Source organism: Cuculus canorus, chromosome 2, assembly GCF_017976375.1.
Source record: "Cuculus canorus isolate bCucCan1 chromosome 2, bCucCan1.pri, whole genome shotgun sequence".
Classification (NCBI taxonomy): Eukaryota; Metazoa; Chordata; class Aves; order Cuculiformes; family Cuculidae; genus Cuculus; species Cuculus canorus.
Genome location: NC_071402.1, coordinates 85,995,606 through 86,018,590, shown reverse-complemented (window position 1 = coordinate 86,018,590; position 22,985 = coordinate 85,995,606). Strand labels below are relative to the sequence as shown.

Here is a 22,985-nt window from a genome sequence, read left to right as displayed (position 1 = left end):
GTTACCTCTCAGAGGTAACTTTATTCTGCACAGAGTGACAAGATTCAGTGTCAAAGGAAGAAGCCACAAGTCGTATTGATCTCACTCACCAGCAACCAGCCTCTGGATGGCTTTTATTCTTGGTGGCCCACTTTGGCTGCAGTGATGTGAACTCTGAATGCCAGCAAAGTATCATGCAAATTCAAGCAAAGCTGAGCTCCACAGCTGCATTCTGCTATACACTTGCACTTTGCCTGGGGTGATTTCATGGTGAGGAATCAACAGATGTAATCTGGATGCATTCCTAAATGAGGCTTAAAAGGGTGTACATGTTAGAGTGAAAAGGAGAGGAAGTGTGCTGCTGCCTTTCCTCTGACTATAAATATCCAGGTCATCAATACGAATGTTGTGGCTGTCCGGCATCAGTATTTGTAACTGATTTGTGGAATACTATTGAGAGTTCTTGAGGGCACTTTTTTTTTTTTGTGTGTGTGTGTGTGGTGCGCTAGAAATTCACCCATGCCAGCTTTATGTGAAATTGGGCCACACCGCAGGTAACTTCAATGTCACTGTATTGGTTTCAATTACCTGAAGTATTTGATGGCTGATGTTTCAGCCCACAGAGAAGCCCTTGCACTGCCCCACTGGGAGGAGAGCCCGTGAGGCTGCAGCACATATCAGTGGCAATACCTCTGCTAAAGGCGCGTTGAGTGTCCTAGAGGAGGCTTAGATCCTGAACCACTGGGACAGCAGAACAAATTAGGTGCTGCTTTTGGTGTAGGTGTGAATGTCTGAAATCAGCCTAAATGGGACAAGGATGTACCATGTTATTGCAGCGCCCTGTGACTTGTGAAATGTATATGAGAAAGAAAAGTATTTAAAATGACCCCACCAAGGGAATGCCTATGAATGTAAAAGACCTTAAAAGACAAATATGAACAACACTTTCTTTTTCCTTGAAACTGCATATCTTTATCTGTTTTTCTCCAAGCAATTAAATATTTCCTGGTCTGTAAACACCTCAATGTTTACAACATACTTTTTGGGCAGTAACTTGTCCAGCTGTCCTGTGGTAAGAGAAAACTCTTCAAGTGTAAATGATTTATTCATGGAAATTGGTTCAATAAAGCTTCTTCTCTCACACTTGTCCTCCTCCCCCCAACACGTGCACAGATTAAGCAGAGGCTCACTCCTCTGTAGTAGTGTGGATTTTCAGTTGTTCATAAATACAAGCAGGTTAACGACTAACATCAAAGATTTACCAGATTAAAGTCAAAGGAAGATGAGATTTTCAAGGGCCTGGGTAAACAAAAAGGTTGAGATTCTCAATTATCTTTAAAAGCTCTTTAATACAAGCCTCAATGCACTTAAGTGAACAGAGGAACAAACATGTCTGTTCTGCTTGCTAACCACAACAGTGCTGGGTTGCTTACTGTAACTGAGTTAAAGGCTACATGAGGAATTAGAAATAAGGCAAACAGGTTCACCTGTAGAACTAAATAAATAACAAAAGGTGACTGTTGTGTTTGACTTAGTAAGAGGTGGAGGGAAAACTATAGCTTAATGGGTATAGTAGATTCTGAGACTTATATAGCAATTTCTAGTCACATTATTTGAATCCAAAAAGGGTACTGGTTCAAAGGACTGCTTGGAAAGACTCAGGCTGGGAAAAAGAAGATATGCTCCTCTGAATGTGTAGGAATTGTTTGTTTTGGTGTTTCCCCCTGAAAGTCCCAGGATACTTCTTGAGAAAAGGAGGATCATGAAATTTCACAAGTGTTGCACTAAGGATAAGATATGTGTACCATTGTTGTAGATATTTTTAGTCCTCTCTAAAAAGCCAAATTTACCTGCTATTAGTATGGTTAGACTGACAATAGGACGAATGTTCCACCTGCTTCTATGAGATTAAGAGTTTAAATAAAACCATATAGAATGTGTCATAGATATTTATGAAGTGCATAATTTCTAATCTTCTATCCACTCTTGTGTTATCTCTGAGTAATACAAAGAGGAGCCATTTGAAGTTAGAAATGAAGTAAAAAAAAAATAATCCCACACCCTGAAATTAACCCATCGTCACATGTTGATCATACTTGAGTTGAAAACACAAAAGAGGAAAATTTTAATTGCATTTCCAATTATATGTGAGGTGTAAAAGGTATAGAGAGGTTAAAAAAAGAAAAAGACTTCAGTTCAAGTTCCAGGTACTTTATCTAGTTTCTGTGACTGAAAGGGTAACTAAGAATTTCTTTTTTGTTATGAATCCTTCATACTTCGTGCATTAAGAATACCCAAGGACATCTTTTATTTCTGTGTCAATAGGATAAATGCATGTTGGGTGCTAGCTTAATGTGCATATTCATACAAACTTTAGAAAGTATTTAAAGGCACCTACTATCCAAGGTGTGATGCTCTACTGTTACAGAATGGTTACAGGGAAACAAGTGTGAGCACCTAATGTTGACTTCTTTATCACAGACCATAAAGAAGTTATTTTATTAAGATAAAATGTCTTTCACTGTTGCTGTTTTGATTGTAAGCAAGGTCAGTGGAATTCAGTATAAATTGAATGTAGAATGATGTAAGTACTAGGCATAAGACAATGTCCATGAAGCAAAAATCTCATTTTTTTCCACTTCCAAGTTTCTCACGTGTTACTAAGGTATTTCACTTTCTTGCTTAGAGTTGTACTTAGTTTTCTCTACAGCATTGCATTGAGTTTCATATTTTTTTTCAATCTTTAATTTTTTTAAAGATATATTTTGGTCATAATACTGCTGCCTGTCTTCCCAGTAAGTTGAACGTGATGAGGGATATCATACCGCTGTGGTGGAACTGATTGGATCTGTTCAGTGACATGACATTTTGCATTAATTTATTAGTCTTACCACTCTTATTTGTGCTTAATGTTATCTTATTTCAATGGTTTTAGTGGTTCTGAAATGATATTTTGAGGCATATAATTCTATTAAAAAGTCAACTTGGTTATAGAGTTAATAAAACGTTTTTTTTGAGGGGTGTGATAGAAAGCACAGAATATTCTGTGTACTAAATATTTAAGGTGGCAGTCTGGTACCATTCAGGTGTATGGACTTTCAGCCTGGAATTTATTCCAGGCTCTATACTCACTTTGTTCAAGTGATGTAAACCGGGTTCCACAATTATGTCTGTGTGAGACTGCAAAACCTCAGAAATACACCATGAAAAATGGAGCAGGCGGCTGAATGTAACCAAGCATACCATCTTCTGAGATATTTCATTTCATATTCGACATTGGCCAGCTTCTAGTGTGTATTCCCATCCTACCTATTAATATGAAAGCAACTTTTCCATGGCTTCGTTTTCATTTGTAAGGCAATACTTTTTCTTCGGTTTATTATCTTCACGGATCCTACCCACTAGGAACAGTTTATTATAAGTTCTGTTATTAAGGTCTTAATCTGATTTTGGAGTTTTGGTGGTAATAAAACACATTCTTTTTTTTTTTTCTTTATTCCCTATTTTGCATCTTAAAAAATATGGAACACCACAATTCATTTATCTCACAACAGTTTTATTTCTAGTTGGGATGTCACAATGCTAAATGTTTTACCTGGAGAGCAACTGTAGCAGTCGTGAGAGTTACAAGACTATGCTGTATGCTTCTTACAGGTAGGTAGATGACACTATCACACAACACATCTTTTTGCCTTTTATCTTTTGCTAATCTTGCACTGACCACTAGCATAGCTCTATATGCAACAAAGCCAAAATGTAAGCTGTTGTCTTGCGTCTTTTAACATCCCCAACACATAGTCTGCTTTACAGGCTGTTCTCGCTCTTCTGCCATTTTATCATTGTTGCTATGGTGAATTAGGAAAACATTGTCTATTGATTTGATGCTGAATGAGGCATACTCTTCTCTTAATGAGTAGAGATTACCTATGTGACTCCTTATAATATGGAGGTATAGGCTCTTATTTCCCGTGGAGAAAGCTCTATAGTGTCCAGTAGCCCTTGAAAAAGCTGTTAAGAGATCCTGTGTCACTGTCATGCCAACCAAATGGAAGTTTTTTACTTAATAAGGAGAAATAATTCAGAGACTCGCCCACCAGGAAGAGGAGTGACAAATAGTTCATTTTGTATTTTCATGGTCATTAGAGTTCTATAAAATTACTAATGAGAAATGAACTAAAATTACAAAATAAGCAGGTAAACTAGCTGCAATTTTATTTCATATGAGATTACTGTCTTTGAATTTCTGTTGCCAAATCAGTAAAATAAGGCTAAAACCTCCACCAGCCACCTCTCATGGACCAGTCCTGAAAGTACTGAGAATTTCATATCAGTTATGTAGTAAGGAGAGCAGCACAAAAGCAGTGAGCAAATGAAGACTCTTGCACAATTTATGCAGAAAAACGATCCTTCCACATGTGCCTTTCCATTTTTTTGAAGAGCAGCTCAGTTATTTCTGCAGCTCTGTCCTTCACTTTCTGCTTATCACAAGACTTTGAGCATGTAGGGGAGGAGACAAATGGATAGATGGAGAAGGATGAGTGCTTTGAAGTTTGAGCAATGAGATGGTAGAAGCTAGATTCTGCATATTTGTTCCAGGGCTCAGACATACTCCCCCGCTAGATTTTTGAGTACAAATCTCCATGAAGGGACCATCAGAGCTATCATCTTATTTTGCAAGACAAGGGCAGACCTGTCCTGAAAGAAAGATAGATTTATCTGTTGCAGGGATTATAACGTCTGTTATGAACTGCGCACTTCCAATGGAAGTTGTAAACTGTTTAACAATAATGACAACTAATATTTGGAGGGAAGCTACCAGGAAACAAAACAGAAGAGAAGATGGTGTCTGTTTCTACCCAAGTCCGGTGTTTAAACTGTGAGTCTTAATTATCTCTGGCAACATGACTGTTGCCCAAGTTAACAGGAGGTGTAAGGAATGTCTAGCTACCTTGTTCTAACTGACACAATGGATATCTTACATTGCAAAAGAGATTGTGCAGATGCTTTAAGTTACAGAGCAGATTCTGCCGCTCAGACAGATGTTGCCCTTCAGGAAAAGAGAAACTTCAGATATGCTTTTTATTATAATTGAAAAGCATTGTCAGCTTGGCAGCTTCTGGGCACTGTACATTTAAATGACAAATATTCGTACTAGTTAAAAATGAACCCTGCTCAGCAGACATTGGAAATGTTTCGTTTTTTCCCTATTTCATATTTCTAAAAGGCTAGTAGATCACTTCTGTTCATTAGACTTGATAGGAATTAGACATGGAAATCAAATTCCCTCAGCCTCTTTTTCAGCTCAGAGCTGTCCCCAGTATTCTGCCTTGGAGCTCCTTAGTAACACTGACTGTGGTATGGGAATGCAGTGTTGAAGGGTGAAAGCAAAAAAAGCAAATTTTACCCTAGGAATCAAGCAACATCTTTTGGCCCATTTCTCTCACTGACATCTTGTTCTTTTTGGTTGTGCCTATCCAGCACATGGGAGTACTCACAGTAATCCAGGCAAGATGAAAGTCAGAGTAGCCCTGAAAACTTAGGCTATTCAAACTGTGCTTGTCTCTAGTAAAATGTGCACTACAGAGGAATATGCACAGTTACAATCGCCTGTCTTCCAAGGGTGAATAAGCTGAAAGCTTTTTTTTTGGCATCATAAAGCAAAGAAATACTTTCTCCCACTTTGTTTCCACCTTTACTTACCTATCACATCATCAAATAGAATGCTCTTACCATTATGCATGGCTTCATGAATAATGCTTTAGTGCTAAAGTCGGCTCAATAAGGAAGCAATACAAATCATTACCTTGCCAATATGCATGGTTTAGAAACATACTTTCATACCAGTGAAATAATTTGTTTCAATTGTGAGTTCATTGCTATCTCAAGAAGCAGGGTCTTGTGACATGGCTGTCTGATGAATGTGCTGTGTGGAAATGCAATATAAGACAAAATATTTTTTGTCATGTGAAGTTGAATTGCTGTGAGTTTCAATTAACTGAATTTTTTTTCCTGTTCTGGAATGTGTAGATCTGAAGTTCATAAAGATAAGTTTGAATCTTTAGAGCATTTGGAAAGCTGATTTTTTTCAACTGCTGTCACATTAAGGATAAACTAATAGTGATTTGCTGTCTATGTTGTTACTCAAGAGCAAACAGTTTAGCAAGGGGGTGAGATGGGTCTCAACTACTTCAAGACCATTTTGTAAATTTAGTAAAAAGCATTGCAAAGGTAAACTTCTTATTTTAGTCATGTAATTTACTGCAAATCCTGAAGACTCTAAAGCCAGAACACTGTCTTCTTGCATGTCTGTGTATGTCCAGAAGAGATCAACCTTGCAAATATTGATGGCATCATGTTAACAAAACTGTTACTAAGCTGTCTTTTTCTCAGCACTTCTCAGTTTCTAGAGAATGACACCTTTTTCACCTCACAATTTAGCGTGTTTTGGACTAATTTGCACGGGATATTGTAACCCACATTCTATTCCAATAAATTGCATGAAATATGAAGATATTGTAGATAGGAGAATGTCTTTTATTTTGGTCAGGTGCAGTGAAAAAGCATGCATTATAGAAAGGTAGCTTTAAGACATAGACAGTGTTTGTCTCTTGTACCTTGCTGCATTGAAGTGATTATGCTGTTGTCTAAAGATGTAGCTGCATCATTACCAGTAAATGGAAAGTTGGAGTTGATAGTAGGTAAGTGCAGCTAGAGTCTGAGAAGAGTGAGCCCTGAAAGAAGAATGCTAAGAATCATCAAGGCTGAAGATAAGGCATTAGGTTTGCATTTCATGTGGTTGTGTCTAGAAAACCATTTTCGTAATAAAATTGGCATCAGGAAAGGTGCTTTTCTGACTCGGAGCATTTTGTTGAGAACAGGATGAGGACAGCAATATTGCTACAAGTTATGGCAATGTGAATGTATGTGTTGCCAACCTTGAGCTTCAAAAAGCATGAGCCAGGCATCATAAAATCTTGACACTACTTCAAATAGTCTCAGTTTTTTAAAAAAATTTACACGTTCTGTTCATAACACTTACTTTCTACTGAAATTTTTTGCTTGACTGTAGGATCTGAGATTTTAGGAAATATACCAAGAAAGATTAAAAATATTTTGATGAGAACTGGTAGAGTTGTCTGTAATAAAACAGCAGGGACTGTAGCTAAATAAATGAGGTTATTTTTCCTTTATTTTGTTTTTAACTATTATGTTAGGTCAGACACTAGCATAGAGGAAGGTACTATTGCAGAAGATTTTAATTATGAGAAGTTCCTGAAAAATCTTAAAACTGTGTGATATTACAAGGTAAAATTTGGAAACAGAAAGGAGTAGGACTAGAAAACCTGTTGTTGGCAGCCTCTGGAAGAGAAAAGTACTTTTATTCTGGAAAGTCTGTGATAACACAATTCTGTTTTGCTATTTAGAAACTGCAGACTCTTTTTGGCAACAGTCCTCAATTTCCACCTGCAGAACTTGATCAAAGGACTCTGCAACGTATGGTAAATGTTTAATTTCTAAGTCTTATTGAACGATGTTGAGATTGCTTGAAACTCCAGCAATTTCCAGCTTTGGAAATTGTTATGACAGAGAGAAGTACCCTGCTGGCTACCTTTAAATTTACAAATTCAAAAGAATTTCTGTTAAAGCCAAGGAACATTATTTGGAAGAACATTGACTAAAGATGTTTTGTTATATGAGGCCCTCTCTTTGTTTTGGCCAATTTGTTGTTATCAGAGTTCCCTTGTAGTAAATAATTGTTCTTAGAAATAATCCTAGTTGGCTGAGATATGATGGCAAACAAAGTATTCTTTTGCAGTCCAGAGACAGATATTTGGACATTCCTAAGTGAAATATAAATTTTCATTGGGGAACTTGTGTCATATATGTTTACCATAAACACTATTTATGTTGATTAAAAATCTAAATGAATTAAAAGGGATTGTTCAGCTATCATAGAATTTAAACTTGAGACAGGATTTGTACTTTAGAACTTATATAACTTTTTGAAAATTGTAATATTGTTGGGAAGGCGTGAGAGGGTAGAATCCTGACTCCAGAAAGTTTCATAAATTTTTAATTTTGATGATGGTGAAATCAAGATTTTTCTCAGGAATTCCTGAAAAAAATTGATAGACCTTTTTCACTCCCACCCGTCCAATTCATTCATAATTGTTAAAAATGTGTCATATGCTTTCTTCTGATGCTTGCAGAGAAATAATTTGTAGCGCAAAGTACAGAGTGAGTGGATTATGTGACTCATTGCAAGGTTTTACCAGAGTCTTAGAAAGAAGGATGAGGCCCATATTATCCAGTCTCTAATGATGCTATTAAACTTACCTTACAGAATAGCTGGACAAGGAATTTACATCTAGTTTATGGCCTGTAGATAGGTGTCATTTTGTAGGCCTGTATCCTCTAATTACTCTGTATAGCCTGTAGACCTATTACAATTATTATGATGTTCAACAGCAGCCTGGGCTGCAGTGACATCCTCTTAAGAGGCAGGGGAAAGTATGTAGCAGAATTGAGTCTCAGAACTTCATAGGAGCACATCTCAATTTGACTCCTGGAGCTGTTGGGAGGGATACCAGAAGACTTTGTTTTGGAGGCCATAAGATTTTTGCAGTGGTGGAATACTTTGAAACTGACTTCAAGACAGGTCAAGAAAATAAGACTCCTAGAGGTATGTTAGTAGCAACCAGAAGTACAAAGAAGGTGAAGGCCTGCTTCTGAACAAGATTGGCAAGTAAGTAAAAGTAAGTAAGTAAAAAGTAAGTAAGTAAAAAATGACACAGAGAAGGCTGACGTGCTCAATGCCTTCTTTAAAAACTGGACACATAGAAGTCTATAAAATGTGACAGAATGCACTCAAATGGTGTCAGTTTTGCTGACATCTTCACAAAGCTCTTTTCTGTCTTTAATAATGGTCCTGGAAATTTTGGGAGCCCCAGATGATAGAAAAACTGTAAATATTAAACCCATCTACAAAATAAGCAAAAAGATGATTTGGGAGAAGACAGACCAGTCATCCTCACTTCAATTGCTGGAAAAAAATGAGCAATGAGTCCTCACTGAAGCTCTTTCTGAGTATATGAGTACATGAAGGACAACAAGGTGACCAAAAAAAGCCAACACAGATTTGCCGAGGGTAAACTGCACATTGTCCTTTATTATGAAACAACTTGGTCATTGAAATATGGTAGTATTTTGGACATCATCTAACTGGCATGATTCCTCCACAATATCCTTGTTGACAACCTGATAAGATATGGATTACATAAGGGCTACAAGTTATATGGACAACTGGCTAGATTGCTGAGCTCTAAGCTGTTGGTAGCTAGTGGCTCAAAGACACATTTGCAGCTGGCTACATGTGGCATTTTTGGGGGGTCAACACAGGGGTTGATATTATTCTATATCTTTGTAAAAAATCTGGATGACAGGCTTTAATGCATGTGTGCCAAATTTGCAGATGATGCAAGACTGGGAGGAGAGGTAGAATGTGAGAAGGAAAAGGCACCATACACCATGACATAGACAGGCTGAAAGGCTGGCTCAACAAAGTTTTAACGGAAATAAATGTCAAGTCCTACACCTGGAATGGAATAATCCCAAGCAGCAGTACAGACTGGGCTCTGACTGGCTGGAGTGTGGTGCAGCTGAGAAGGACCTGGGAGTCTCAGTAAACAGCAAACTGGACAGGACCCAACAGTGCAGCTCTGTGGTGATGACAGCTAATAGTATATTGTGCTGCAGTAGAGCCAGGAGATCAAAGGGTGTGATTATTTCATGCTATCTGCCACTTGATAGGCCACAGCTGGAATACTTTGCCCACTTTTGATCCTCCAGTTCAGGAGAAATTGAAAAACTAAAGAGGGTTCAGTGGAGATGTCACAAAGATGATTAGAGCATTGGAGAACTTGATATATGAAGGAAGGATGAAGAAATTGGGTTTATTCAACCTAGAGGAACGAAGGCTTTGTGGGATGCTAATCAGTTTTCCAATCTCTAAAAAGTAATTATAGATAAGATGGAAGTGCTCTCTTCACAAGTATGTGGTAACAGGGTAGAGGCAAAAGGCATGAACAGTGTCAGGGAACCTCCATCTGACTATAGTGAGAAAAAAATTATCTGAACCATAAGAAACAATTGGAATGTGTTGCACAGAGAAACGTTAGGATCCTGTTCACTGGAAAGATTAGAGACTGATTGACAGGTGCCTAACCTGACATAAGGCCCTGATTTCAGTAGAAGGTTGGGTCAGATGAACTCCGGATGTCTCTCCTCACCCAGATTTTTCTGTGATTCCATGACTCTACAAAAACCCACAGTTAAACTCCTGGAAAGATGACTAGGGACTGAATTTAAGCCTAATATAAGCAGTTTCAGCATCACTCAAATAGATATGTTGTGCATACACACATACACAAGCAAGAGCTGAATTTACTCTTAAGACTTTGGGATTACAGTCAGAGTAAATGCATAATGCGGATATATTATAGCTCAAGCTATGCAAGTCTGATATTAAGGCATCTGAAAAGCTGGCTCAGGCCATTTATAAGCTGGGTTGGTAAAGTTATCTGCTTTATAACAGCCAGCATAACAGCTACTGTTTTTGTACTACTTTTTTATCATTAATGATATTTGGAACTGTAATAAAAAGTAATGAAAAAATCCCTCATATCCAGAATTCTACAGGAAATTGAAGACTGGGATTTGAACTTGTTGTAGTCCCTTGATGTCGTCCAAAAGATCCAACTTGTCTTTATTGGATGAAAAGGCACTTATAAGAGATAAAATCCATGGTGTTGATGCCACTAATGAAAGTGGTTTAGAGAACCAGTACAGAAAAGACTTTGAGGGATACAAATTGTCTCATATAGTTGAGCAGATCAGTGGCTGACAGAGATGGCTATGACCTGAAAATGTTGCTTCCCTTCGTCTGACAATATGACAGGCACAGTTTGTAGTAGTGTTCTTTGGGCACTCAGAACAGTGAAAAGAAACCTTGATTGCATAGCTGGTTTTGTATAAGAAGGAAACAGTTTCTTTGACTCATTTGCAGCACTCCATAACCTGTGAAGAAAGCAAACACTGTGGGTGGAGATTGTTTCACAGTCTAATAGTTCAGTAGCTGTGTCATGGGAGTATGGTTTTTTTGGGGGAGTGTTTTTTGATATTTGTTTTTTTAAAGCCTCAGTTGAAACATTTATCTATGCACAAGGGTGCAGAGCATATATCTTTAAATATGGTATTGATATCTCCTGACCCAGATGAAAGCTTCTTAAGTCATTTTTTTTCCTCAATCCTGTTATTGCACATTAGCTGTGAACAGGATTATTCTTTAGTCTGCCAGTCAAGCTGTTCAGAGAAAGCAAAAAAAAAAAAAAAAAAAAATTGCGAAGGAGAGGGGAAAGAACAGATTCTGAATTTGTCTGTGTGCCATGAGACCAGCAGGACAGCGACCCAAACTTCCCACACCACTAAGAACTACCACTGCTTCTGATATGTATTGCAGAGTAGCCAGCTGAGGTGCTAGAACACAGCAAAAATATATTTGGATAACTTCTTCACCTTTGGGGAGAACTGAAATACTCGTTAGAGTGTAATTGAAGCATTATATTTAAAGACAACTTCTATAGGAACTCTAGCACGGAAATCTCTTGCCCTGATTCTGCTTCCTAGGGAGAATGCCTGGTAGGCTTGTTTCAGAAGGGCTTTCCTAATTCTACTTGTGAGTATCTAGGCTGTTCCACTTAGGGAGAATTCAGTACTTTTAAAAAGCAGTGGATCAATACCTCCAGAGAGCAGAGACAGACCTCTGTTTATCCCCAGAATGTATTTAGTACTGGCTCTAGCACTCTCTTGAGGTGTCAGTTTTGCTTGGTGGTCATCCTGAGATTTGCTTCCTGAAGGGTGAAGGTGGAGCTTAGCCATCTTTAACTTTGGTTTGTGTGTATGGACCAGAATGTGTAGCGAGTGAGAATCAGAGCCAGTTGAGGCAGTGGGTTTTATAATGGTAATAGTAATTTAAAGTTCAGCTCCGCTCTGTAGCTGAGGCTATAACTTTTGCAGACATACGGTATCCCTTGAATCATGATTCAACATGCTATGCAGTCAGCAAGGTAATGAAAGGCTTGATAACCTTATCAGTGGTTGCATCTGCTTCCCTCTCATGGGAAGACCTTTACAGAGACAAGGCTCTACCCAAAGACCACTGTTAGGCCAGTGAGATCACCATCCCAGCCTGGTACAAAGCCAACTTCTCCTACCTTGCAATGATATGAAATGCATTTCCACACTGGTGGTAGAGTTTGTTAATTTCTGCTCAGATCTTCAAAATCTGAAGAGCAACAGAGTCTACTCATAAAACAGTGGCCTCACAGGTCCCATATTAGCCTCTTAGTGTAGGCCTGCAAACTAGTTGATTGTTGTGGGTGAGAAACCAAACCCTTGCCCTGAGTCCTACAATGAAAAATGTCAAGATGGTTGGTTCTTCAGAATGATGGGGCCTTATTTGGTTTAGAAATTATTCACAGAGATCTCTGCGCTCATGGAAACTATGCTGCCTGCAAGCAGCTCTGTTTGTCTTGAGAGCCACAGGAAGCCAATGCCAAGAAGAAAAAATGTGTGACTCAGAACTGGCAGTGCCGGATGGAGGCGCACGTCTGTCAAATGCTGTGAAATCAACAGTTGCCAAATCATTCCCCTCCCCTAGCTGCACGGAGGCTCAGGTTACGAGTCCCTTGAAGGCTGCATTATAAATACATATTTTGTCTACTGATTATCTTCCAGGAGTCACTTTGGGATGGTGGCAGGGAGGCAGAAACTCTTTGCTGTTTGATAGGTTGTCTCTCTGTAGAAAATCAAAAGTCAGTTAGGGGAGCTCAGGGATTTAAGTTATGGATGTTCAGAGATGAAATAAACATGAGTAATAGCCCAGCATCCTTAAAGCTCCAGTAAATATGGCTGAGCATTCAAATAATGCTACATATATTAACCCTTTTAACCATCCTCACTTCTTTTATGTCTTGAATTTCTCCAACTCTTTTCTTTCTCTATTACCCATTTCTTTTCAATTGCTACTGTTTCTCATTTAGCTGTTTCCTTTTCCTGTTTCCGCTTCTCTGTTGTTATCTACCTTTATGACTAGAATTAGGTACAACCTGTAATGCGTTTTTTTTTATATTTTTCTCCTTGCTGAAATGCATGTTGAAATAAAAATCTCTTGTTGTCATTTATGATCAGACTTTAATTTAGAAATCAACTCAATGTAAATGTATTAATGTTTCAACAGTTACAATAATACCGCATAGAGGTGGGAAATAGTGAAAAAAGGGGAATACTGGAAAGTAGATGTGGATTTGATGCTTTAAACAGCTTTGCATTTGTTTAAAAATTAGCATAATTCCAATTGCTAATATGAAGTAACTGGAATTTAGAACATGAGTGTCCCAGAATATTTGGAAGTCTATTCTGTTACTGCTAGATGGACCTTTTAACTGTTGTTAGTGGTATGCATGTTGTGGTAGGAGGAACTTTTATCACTTGTGAATAATCAGGTTTATCTGCTACTCCATCCTAGATAACATCCTCTTAAAGAATAGGCTTTTTCTTTTGCATTGATCTTAGTATCTCTGATATCAGATATATATCATTGCTGTATTTCACTCGTCCTGCAGTGACTTGAAGGTGTTTGTCAGTGTTAATATATGCTATTATGTTGGCTCTGCAAACAAAAGCCTGCATTTTCTCTGCTGAAAGTTTCTTTTTCTCTTAAAAAAATACAAATAATGAAGTATATTTGACACTGAGAAAATTTATCTCCTTACTAAAAGAACAGAACACTGAATTTTCTTCAGCAGACTGGAGTTCCCTCATCTCATTTTTCTCACTGCAGAGTTTGTTTTATTCCTCCTCTGTCTCCAGCACTGATCTCTTTCATCCTGATATACGGGATGGAAGTATGCATCCTGATTTGTTCTGCTGAAGTTTCAGGGGAATTCAGTATCCTCATTCCGAAATGTATTATGCCCAACTTTTGTTTGGATTTGCTGAAGAGGACATTGCATAAGGGCCCTTTTCCCACCAGGATACTCCATAAAGGGTCGTGGTGTAATTGCAGCTCTTAAGTTTCCCTGAGAACAAAGGCTTTTAGCTTCTTCCCAAAATGTTCTGTGAAAAGGTAAATTTAGGGCAAACTTTCTTACTGCACCAACTAAAACAATTGTTTAGCTCTGGAAAGAGCCTTGAACAGTGCTCCTGAATATACTGACCTCTTCTTGTTGCACCCCCATTCTGCATGGTTTTCCCTTCGAATTTCTGAGTGAACTGAAGCAATTCTTTGTAATTCCAATGCAGGTCAGAATTTCATGTGATTAGTTAATTTCAAGCATAGGAAATTTTCAATTATTCTGACATTATGTGAAGTACTTAATCATGATCATTCAGCTTGATGTGTTTTCAAGATTTAATTTCCTAAACAGAAGTAAAAGTAATACCAGTCTCTTTTCCCCTCGTCTATTTTGCAGTATGGAAAATACATTTTTCCTAAAAGAATTCAAATTTTTCATCTGAAAATGTAGGACTAGAAATTTTTTACATTGTGAAAACTTTCAGAGATTTAAGTTGAAAAATCCCCTCCCCAAAGAAAATTCTGCAGCCTTGTATTTTCAGTGAATCTTCTTCCCATGAAAACATTTGTTGATGTATTTGTAGTCTGTTCTACAAATAATGTATCCAAATAACTGATTCTAGATTTCCACTGTATTGCAGTTAGATTAGAATATTCTCTATTATTTCAACTGAAGAAAAATTAGTTTTGCACCAAAGGTCTGTGAATGACTTGAGTGTAATACAAGTTAATTTATAAATAATATCTTGTACAGAATTGAAATTCCACTACATCCTGGTATTTAGATTTTCTTTTATTCATCTAACCACTGTCTAATCATTCACAAGAAAAAAAATTCAGAGAACGAGCACTTAGTGGGAATCTTTCAGCCAAATTTCCTTCCAGCAATTTGGAAGCTTTTCATAATAGGTCAGAAGAATATTGTCCAACAGCATTAGATCTGGTAAAAAAAAGGTAGAAAGAACATTAACATCTATTGCTTTCAGCAGGAAAGTTATGTGATGGGGAATCAAGCTGTAGTTGTGAGCTGGAATGTTATAGAAAAGAAGATCAGGCACCAAGATCCTGACTCAATGTAAATGATGTGATTTGGAGCTGATTTTGGAAAATTCTGAGCATCTGCATAGCTGTTAGATACCAGTTGGCATTTTGGTTGTTACTTTTAAAAACTGCAGAAGGCTTGCTAGGTCATGCAAACAGATAGCAAGGCATCTAAGACGGATTTGTAAGATCATGATTTCAGGAGTATTCACTGGTAGATCCTGGTATCCAAATCCTCCTTTGCAGCCAATAGTCAGTAAGTAAGCTATGTTTTGTATTATGTGAAACAATGTTAAAACATTAGCTCTAGAGGTGATAAGGGAATGAAAACCAAACAAACCTTGAGTGGGACTTGCTTTAAAGTTTGCTACTGTTTCTCCAGCTAAAAAACCAAAACCAAACTAAGAGGAAAAAAAAAATTACCCCCCCCCCAAAAAAAAACCCAACAAAATCCAAACCTACCCATCCACCACCAACCAAACAAAACAAAACCCCACAGCTCTTTCATGCCATTTATGTCACAGGCATCAAAACTCAATATTAAGTGATGGTGCATTGTATGACACTCTTGTTTTATTAACATATTCTCCAATAGTGTAAACTGTCAACTAGAATTTAGATTTTTCAAAATGTATCAAATTATTTCATCTCTGGCTCAGTATGAAATGGTGCAGTTATCATTGAGCTAAAGGACAAAACTTCAACAAAAACATTTGGGAAATTGCAAAATGACAGAAAATATGTCAATTCTGAGGAAAGATAAAAACCTGTCAGAATACACACAATTTTCACCATTTATATTCCTGTCATGCTGTTTTCTACATTTGCACCTAAAGAAACTAGTACGTAGTTTTTTCATAAAGTTCCAATACAAGGAAGAATGAGGGATGAAATTCAAGTGTTACCTCAAAAATTCTTCCCTTTCTGCATTGTGTAGGGCTTTTAATTTTATTATGAGGTCATTACAGTTTATCATGCCAATTAGCATGTAGGGAGTGTTAACCACAGACCACTGACAGAATAAACCATGCATTCACAGTAAGCTGCACACTAAAATCTATTAAAAAATGAGCACTTTTGTGAAGTGCTTACTACTTTAAATGGCAGTTCCAGCTTCCTTGGGCTTCTGTATCTGAAGACATATGTACACATACACACTAGGCTGAATACATTTGAATTACCCTATAACTGTGTTGGAAAGAGAGAACTGTAGAGAGATTACAAACAACTGGATCAAAACTGTTTCCCTCCTAGCTTATTTTGACAAATGAGAGTAATCAAAATAGGATTACATTGGAAAAAGACTACTTCTGTGCTAACAAATGAATCTGCAGAGTGAAACCCTGTGGCCACCCTGTAAGCACTTGTTGGAGGTTCCTTCTTACCAACTCTTACCAACTCTGATGTGTGTCTTCTGGCTTAATTTCATTCAAAAAGGATACAGATCATCTGCTCTGAGACTGTCCTGCAATGCAAACCACAGTGAGGTAAATAGCAAAGGACTGAGAGGTTCACTTCAAAAGTATACCCTAGTCCACACAGAATCACTGATGGAGACTTACCCAAACTTCACCTGATCAAAGCAGTAAACCAATGTAACAACTTACTAATTTTAAAAACTAAGACTCCTTAGAATGACATTGACAGGAGCTAAGGTTTATGTGAATAGAACACAGCCTTCTGGGACAGATTTGCAAGAGATGAGTTAGGTTAAAGCAGCTGATGTTGTATTTGGTAAACGCAGTGGTCGTAGTGTCACGGACATTGCTTTGCTGCAGTGTGCTGGTACGTTCCCTGGCACGGTTAAAGTCTTGTCTAGTGAAGAGTGATTTCTCAGGAAATTGCCATACATTTAGCACACAGTTATTACACTGTCTTGTAAAATGAAATGGAAGAAATTGCCATACATTCAGTACACAGCTATTATGGTGTCTTGCAAAATGTAATGGAAATGAAGCTAAATAACTGGTCTGTAAGACTACTTCTGAAACATTCAGCTTTTCATAGAGACTGAAATGTTTTCTATAGAAAGATGGGAACTGCCATATTCTATAGGGCAATTAGTATGTCTACTATAGTCTTTGTAGTGTGTACTTTAGAAGACAAGCTACTTAAATAACAGCAAATATTTTCTCTTTCTTTTCTCTTTCTTCATTTTTTTTTCTTCTTTGGAAATTGTTTTACCTCCCTCGTAAGTCAGATTTCTGCTTGGTCCATGATGATTTGTATCCTTTCTATTGCTACTGGAACTAGAGCCTCAGCTGATGTAAAATGATATGGTTCCATTGAAGTTGTTGTAACACTTTCTACTTAAATGTACTGATTATCTTGCTTTTAAACTTTCAGCTTTGTTTGTTGTCTTGAAGAAGTGTGAAATTACAGAATCTTATGATAATTCAGACTGGGAGACTGTTCTGGAGGTCTGACCTCCTGTTATGCTAGCAGTAATTTTTACAGTATGTTTTCAAAACAAAGATGGAAGTGTGATACTTTTTCTATGAAACTCTAGCTAGCTGTTTGATAGTGATTGAGAGAAGTTCTATGAAGTAATAATTTCTCTATTCTGAAGAAAACCATGGTCTTCCAGTGTGGGATTTTGGGAAAATCTACCTGCTTAGCTTATCAGAGATAAGGTTAAGGGGTGACTGGGTCATGACCTGAAAATATCGACGTGGAGAAAACCATGATCTATTAATCTTAGCATAGAAAGGTGCGACAAGATCAAGCATCTAGAAGCTGAAACCAGATAAATTCAGATTTTTAAAAGGCAAATTTTAATCACGGAAGTATTTAATCATTATAGCGACTTATTAAAGGATATTTTGAATTATATATTGATTGAAGTTTGTAAATCAAGAATGAAAGTCTTTTGAAGACTAAGTGCTCTAATTCAGAAGTTATCAACTGATGTACAGTTTTCTGCATTATTAATCTATAGCCTGTATTAAGAAATCAGACTGGATAATCAACATTTTCTCTAATGTGCATCAGTGTTGCATGTGGTCATAATTGTGACTTTTTTGTTTAAATTCCATATTGTTTCCTAAGTTCAAGCTCATTTTAGCATCCTGACAATCACTGCAGAATAATTATAAGCATAGCTGAAATAGTGGAGATGATAAGCAAGGACAAATGAATCACCAGAGGTGTAAAAGATACTTTGCTAGTTTTTGTGAATTTTAGCACAGTAGAATAGGTCTCAGAAGAACCTCAATTATTATGGCCATCTTTTCAGTGTTAGACTGAAGAGTTTCCTTGCATTTCTACCACCGGAGATGACAATTTAAACCAGTATTAGCAACTGTAGGAAAAAACAGTTATTTGATTCAAAAAAGCACATGCGTCTATGTATTCACAGAGGCTGTGACAGTGCAGAACAGCCATTTTAACTAGTGTAGGCTTAGCAAGACTATGCTTTCTTTGTATTGTCTTTTTGTATTAGAAGAGGGTGATAGAAGGCTAAACAGAGAGACCAATGGTGCTTATTCAGGCACTTTAGAAATGGTGGGATTACTCAGGGCTCTGCCCAGTTGTGTTTTCTGCTTCATGAAATAAAAGCAGTCAGAGCTGTGATAGTAATAATTTATTCAAACCTCTCTATTTGAGGAGAGAATTAAAACTCTGGTCAATTCTCTGAATCTCAGTCTGGGTCAGGTTTTGTGCAGATGTCCATCCTACAGTCTAATGATGCAAGTCTGGAGGTGTTTGGGTGATACATAAACCAGACTGTTTTCCAAGTCGGTTGCATACAGGAAGACGTGAGTAAGAATGAAGACTGGTGGCCTTGTACAACCAATTGTGCCACAGCTGGTTGTGCAAATAAAGATAACTTTAATTCAGAAGTCTTCAGAATTTTCTGATATTGACTCATACTGTATTACAGGCTTTGCCCTGTCAGTATTTTTCACAAAGCACTGCAGGTGTATGGGAAAATAATGGATTATTCAGTTTTGTACCAATTCCTGTTCTCTGTCCAAACAGGAAAACTACCTGACTTCAGGTTATCTGTCAAAGTGAAAAAAATAGAAGCTTCTTATCTTAGGGTAATAAAAGCTGAATTAAATTAGACAAAGGCTATGTTGCATTCACAAATGACATGACCCAGTAGAAATGAATCTGTGGAGTAAAACCCTGTGCCCAGCCTGCTGCTGTTTGCAGGGTGATTCTTTCATATCTTTGTTGGAGTGCATTAGCTGTGCTCTTGAAGTGGATCTTCTGACTGAATTTCAGTCAAAAGGAATTCTTTCTGTTTGGTGTCATCAAATGCTTTTTAAAACCACATGTACGTATTTGACAAAGATTTCAAAAGGAGGAATTTAGAGTTAGTCTCGTCCCCCCTGTGCCCTAATGTGGTGGACTATAAGGAAAGGTAAGAAGAGCTGGCCCAGCAGATGTTATTTCACTGAAATAGATACTGTTGCTTATGTATTACATTACTGCTCCATGTGAACCTAGATGAGAGCATCTGGCTGTGGCAGGCTGTTGGGCAAGGGGGTGGGCTTCTTGTGGCTAGGTCTGCCAAGCACTGTGCTCAGTTCTGATCTGAGGATCTGAGCAGGGGCCACTCCTGTAATTCTAGGGTCTGGGTTAGAAATGGGATTAATACAATGATTTGAAATGCTGTGTGCTGCTCATGCCAAATCAAGCCGTCAAGCTAGATTTTGTGCTGTCATCAACAGCTGTCATGAACGTTTCCCTACATCTGTGTTTGGAAGGGGTTTCTTGTAGCCTTAGAGATAGATTCATGATTATGTTTAAAGTTTGGGGTCAGGCCAACATGGACTAATGTGAGTTGTAGAGGAAGGGGCCTTAGAACTAGATTTAATTCCATTAATGTAGGAATTATTTTTTTAATCTCTGTGTATAAAAGCTATACTTCAGCAGTTTTACTGTCTGTTTAATAAATCAAAACAAGTACAGAAGTTATGTCTTTGGAGAGACCAAAGGAAGGGAGCAAATAAATGGTATTTTTCTCATGTGGCTTACAATGACTTGTGCCTGTCATTGCTATTCCCTGTTTATCTGACCTATTAATGGAGGGCAAAATTCCAAAGAAATGTTTAATTAACATTTGTAATTAGTATTACAAAAGACCCAGCTTTATAGAACAGGCAACCCAGAGAGGAGGGCCAGGAAAAGACAAGCTCTTCACCCTGTAATTATTGCAGCTCTCCTTAGTGCTCTCATTCATCTCATTAACATCACAGTGGGATGGTGCCACCGCAGGCTACTGGCAGGTGTCTAACTGCCTTCCTCCTGGGGAGATTCTTACAAAAGAGGTCCTGATCTGCAAATAAGTTTGAAAGCTTGCCAGTGGAGTACCTTATTCAAACTTCGCAGTCTCCTGCTCCCAAAATACCCTGAAGACTTTCAATTTCTATAGATAGTGATGCTCTGGGGATGTGGTTGCTTTTTAATTGTGGGAGGGAGAAGAAGAGAGAGGAGAGAAATCAAGGTTTGTTTAAGAAAATATGCTACTTCATTAACACATTCCATTGGAAAAAAAAATAAGCTAGCTAGGAGCAAATTGTGGATGGATAAACAAAAGGAAAACCTGAGTCATCACTTGAAACACACTGAACTGCAATCAACCCGTAAAAAAGGCATATTTTCTCTGTGTGAGTAAAGCTTTTCTTCTTCTAGATTGCCTTTCTTCTTCAAATTAGATTGAAACAACTATCATATCAAATAGTTTAATTTGGCAAATGATAGTAGATTTTTTATGGACAAAAAAGGAATTTGTTTTTGCTTCTTCATAAAGTGTATAAAAACACAGCATTATACTTATACACTCCTGTATTATTATTTTTTTCTTAAATTCCCAACTCATTTATTTATACAAGACCCTTCCTTTTAAATAAAAAATAATTAGTGGGTTTCTAACCATAAAAGCATGTAATAAATACCAAGATAACATAAAGTAAAAGACTGATAAACTTTTTCTTTTATGTTGAAGATAATACATGATTTAAAGCCAATGTCATGGTTTTTGAAGATACATTTCATTTTATTATTTTTTAAAAGGTGGAACTGAGATATTTTTATTACAGTTCGAAGTAATGACACAATAAACATTTATAATATATGATATGAATAGATTCAGCAAGTACTCAGTGTTTGGAAAAGTCCTAAATCAGGTGCACATCCCACTGATTTTACTGGTATTGCTCTTATAACAGAGCTTGTCAGCCTTGGTGTATTGTTTACAATGATGGTTAAGGGACCATTATAAATATACGTAAGAGCTAAAGTAAACCTACCTCTATGAAAGAGCTTGTACATAAAAGTGTATTGAAGGTAATAGTCGAACAGCAATGTAAGAGTCAGAAAATGTGCATTTGCATCTTGCTAGGTAGATTGCCTGGAGTGAATCAGCAAAATCATGACCTGTGATTTTAAGAACACATTGTTCAGTTTAGTGAAAGGAATCAATGCTGCATTTATTTATTGCTGATAGAGCATGTGTTGCTGTATTTTTAAAAGCTCTAATCATGGCCAAGTGGATTTTGCAGGAGTCTGTTCAAATATTGAATAGAAAGGTGGTGTCTGCCTCAAGTAAGCTAAGACAGGAGACAGTGGGCAGATACAGATAGAAAACAAGGAAATAATAAGCGGGCATAGGTTTGTAAAAATCAAGAAATACAAATATATGAACTGATATTATACTTCAGGAGCACTTTAAAAACACAAAATAATGGGATAGTTTTGTAGACATTTACTGATACAGAAAACTATTGGATGGTGAAAATTCATAGATTGATTGAAGGCACTTGTCAACTTCTAATAGTCAATAAAAGATGATAATTGTAACTAGCATAGTAAAGACTGTGATACTCAAATGTGCATTTAAGATGACAAAATTTAGTACATGGAGTAGCAATAGGAACCTTTAAAGGCTACTTGATGAAGTCCAAAGATTTGCTATTCACAGTCTGCATTACCATCCCTATAAGCTTGAGCTCAGGAGAGAACACTAAAAATAGACATATCCATGAAATTCTGTCCCAGACAGACAATATTTTAAAGGCCTGATTTACTAGTGAGACACACACTGAACATACAGCTCCTAAATTCGCCATCTGACCTGTCTTTTTACAGACCCACCACCAAGAAACAGCTCTCCTGGTGTAAAAAATCTGTTGCATGGATTGTATAATTGCAGTCCAGTGTTTTTTTTTGAGCAAGAATTGGGGAACTGAGGGGAAGTCTCTCATGTGCTTTTCCGAAAGAAACTTAATTTCTCTAAAAGTCCTTCAAAGATCAGGTGCATAAACCTAACACTATTTCTCACTGAGTATAGGCCAATGTACTTTAAAAGTATGGGGTAGATCACAGTATATATTTAACATATACTATATAAATTGTTCTAGTTCCAGCTTTTTTTTTTTTTTGTGAAAATGAGGGTAATAGTACTTGCTTACATGAATGGCTTTTGTGAAGTTTAATTTTAAAAGTGCTTTGAGGTTTATTTCTTATGAAGGGAGATAAATAATACAATCATAGTCCTCATATGTATTAATTGTGTTTGATTTTTAAAGAAATCACAGGCTTTTCCTCAAGTGCCTCTTTGCTTTTATGTCTAGCTTGACTTACAGTTTTAGCTGTCCTTACCTTCCAATGTTCCAGGCAAAAATAGGGACCTTTTTGGGTGTACATATTCTTGGATTTGTTTTTCTACTTCTCCCCCAGGTATTTGTTCTATATGACTTGAATTATGCCAGCCACAGGCAGAGGCTGAGGAGAGGAATAAGGAAAAAAAAAAAAATCAAAGAAAATGTAACGTTTCTCTACTTTAAAATTCTGGATAAAGGTGGAAGAAACCTATATTTGT

The 22,985-nt window shown here is 37.2% G+C and overlaps 1 long non-coding RNA gene across 1 annotated transcript in view; it reads left to right on the top strand.

Annotated features, from left to right (window-relative positions):
* Positions 1-22,985, top strand: part of LOC128851516 (uncharacterized) — a 143,907-nt gene that overhangs the window by 63,521 nt on the left and 57,401 nt on the right. Inside the window, exons 4-5 of the long non-coding RNA XR_008448885.1 lie at positions 3,546-3,633; positions 7,404-7,478. This is a non-coding gene — a long non-coding RNA (uncharacterized LOC128851516). The remainder of the gene's footprint in view (positions 1-3,545; positions 3,634-7,403; positions 7,479-22,985) is intronic.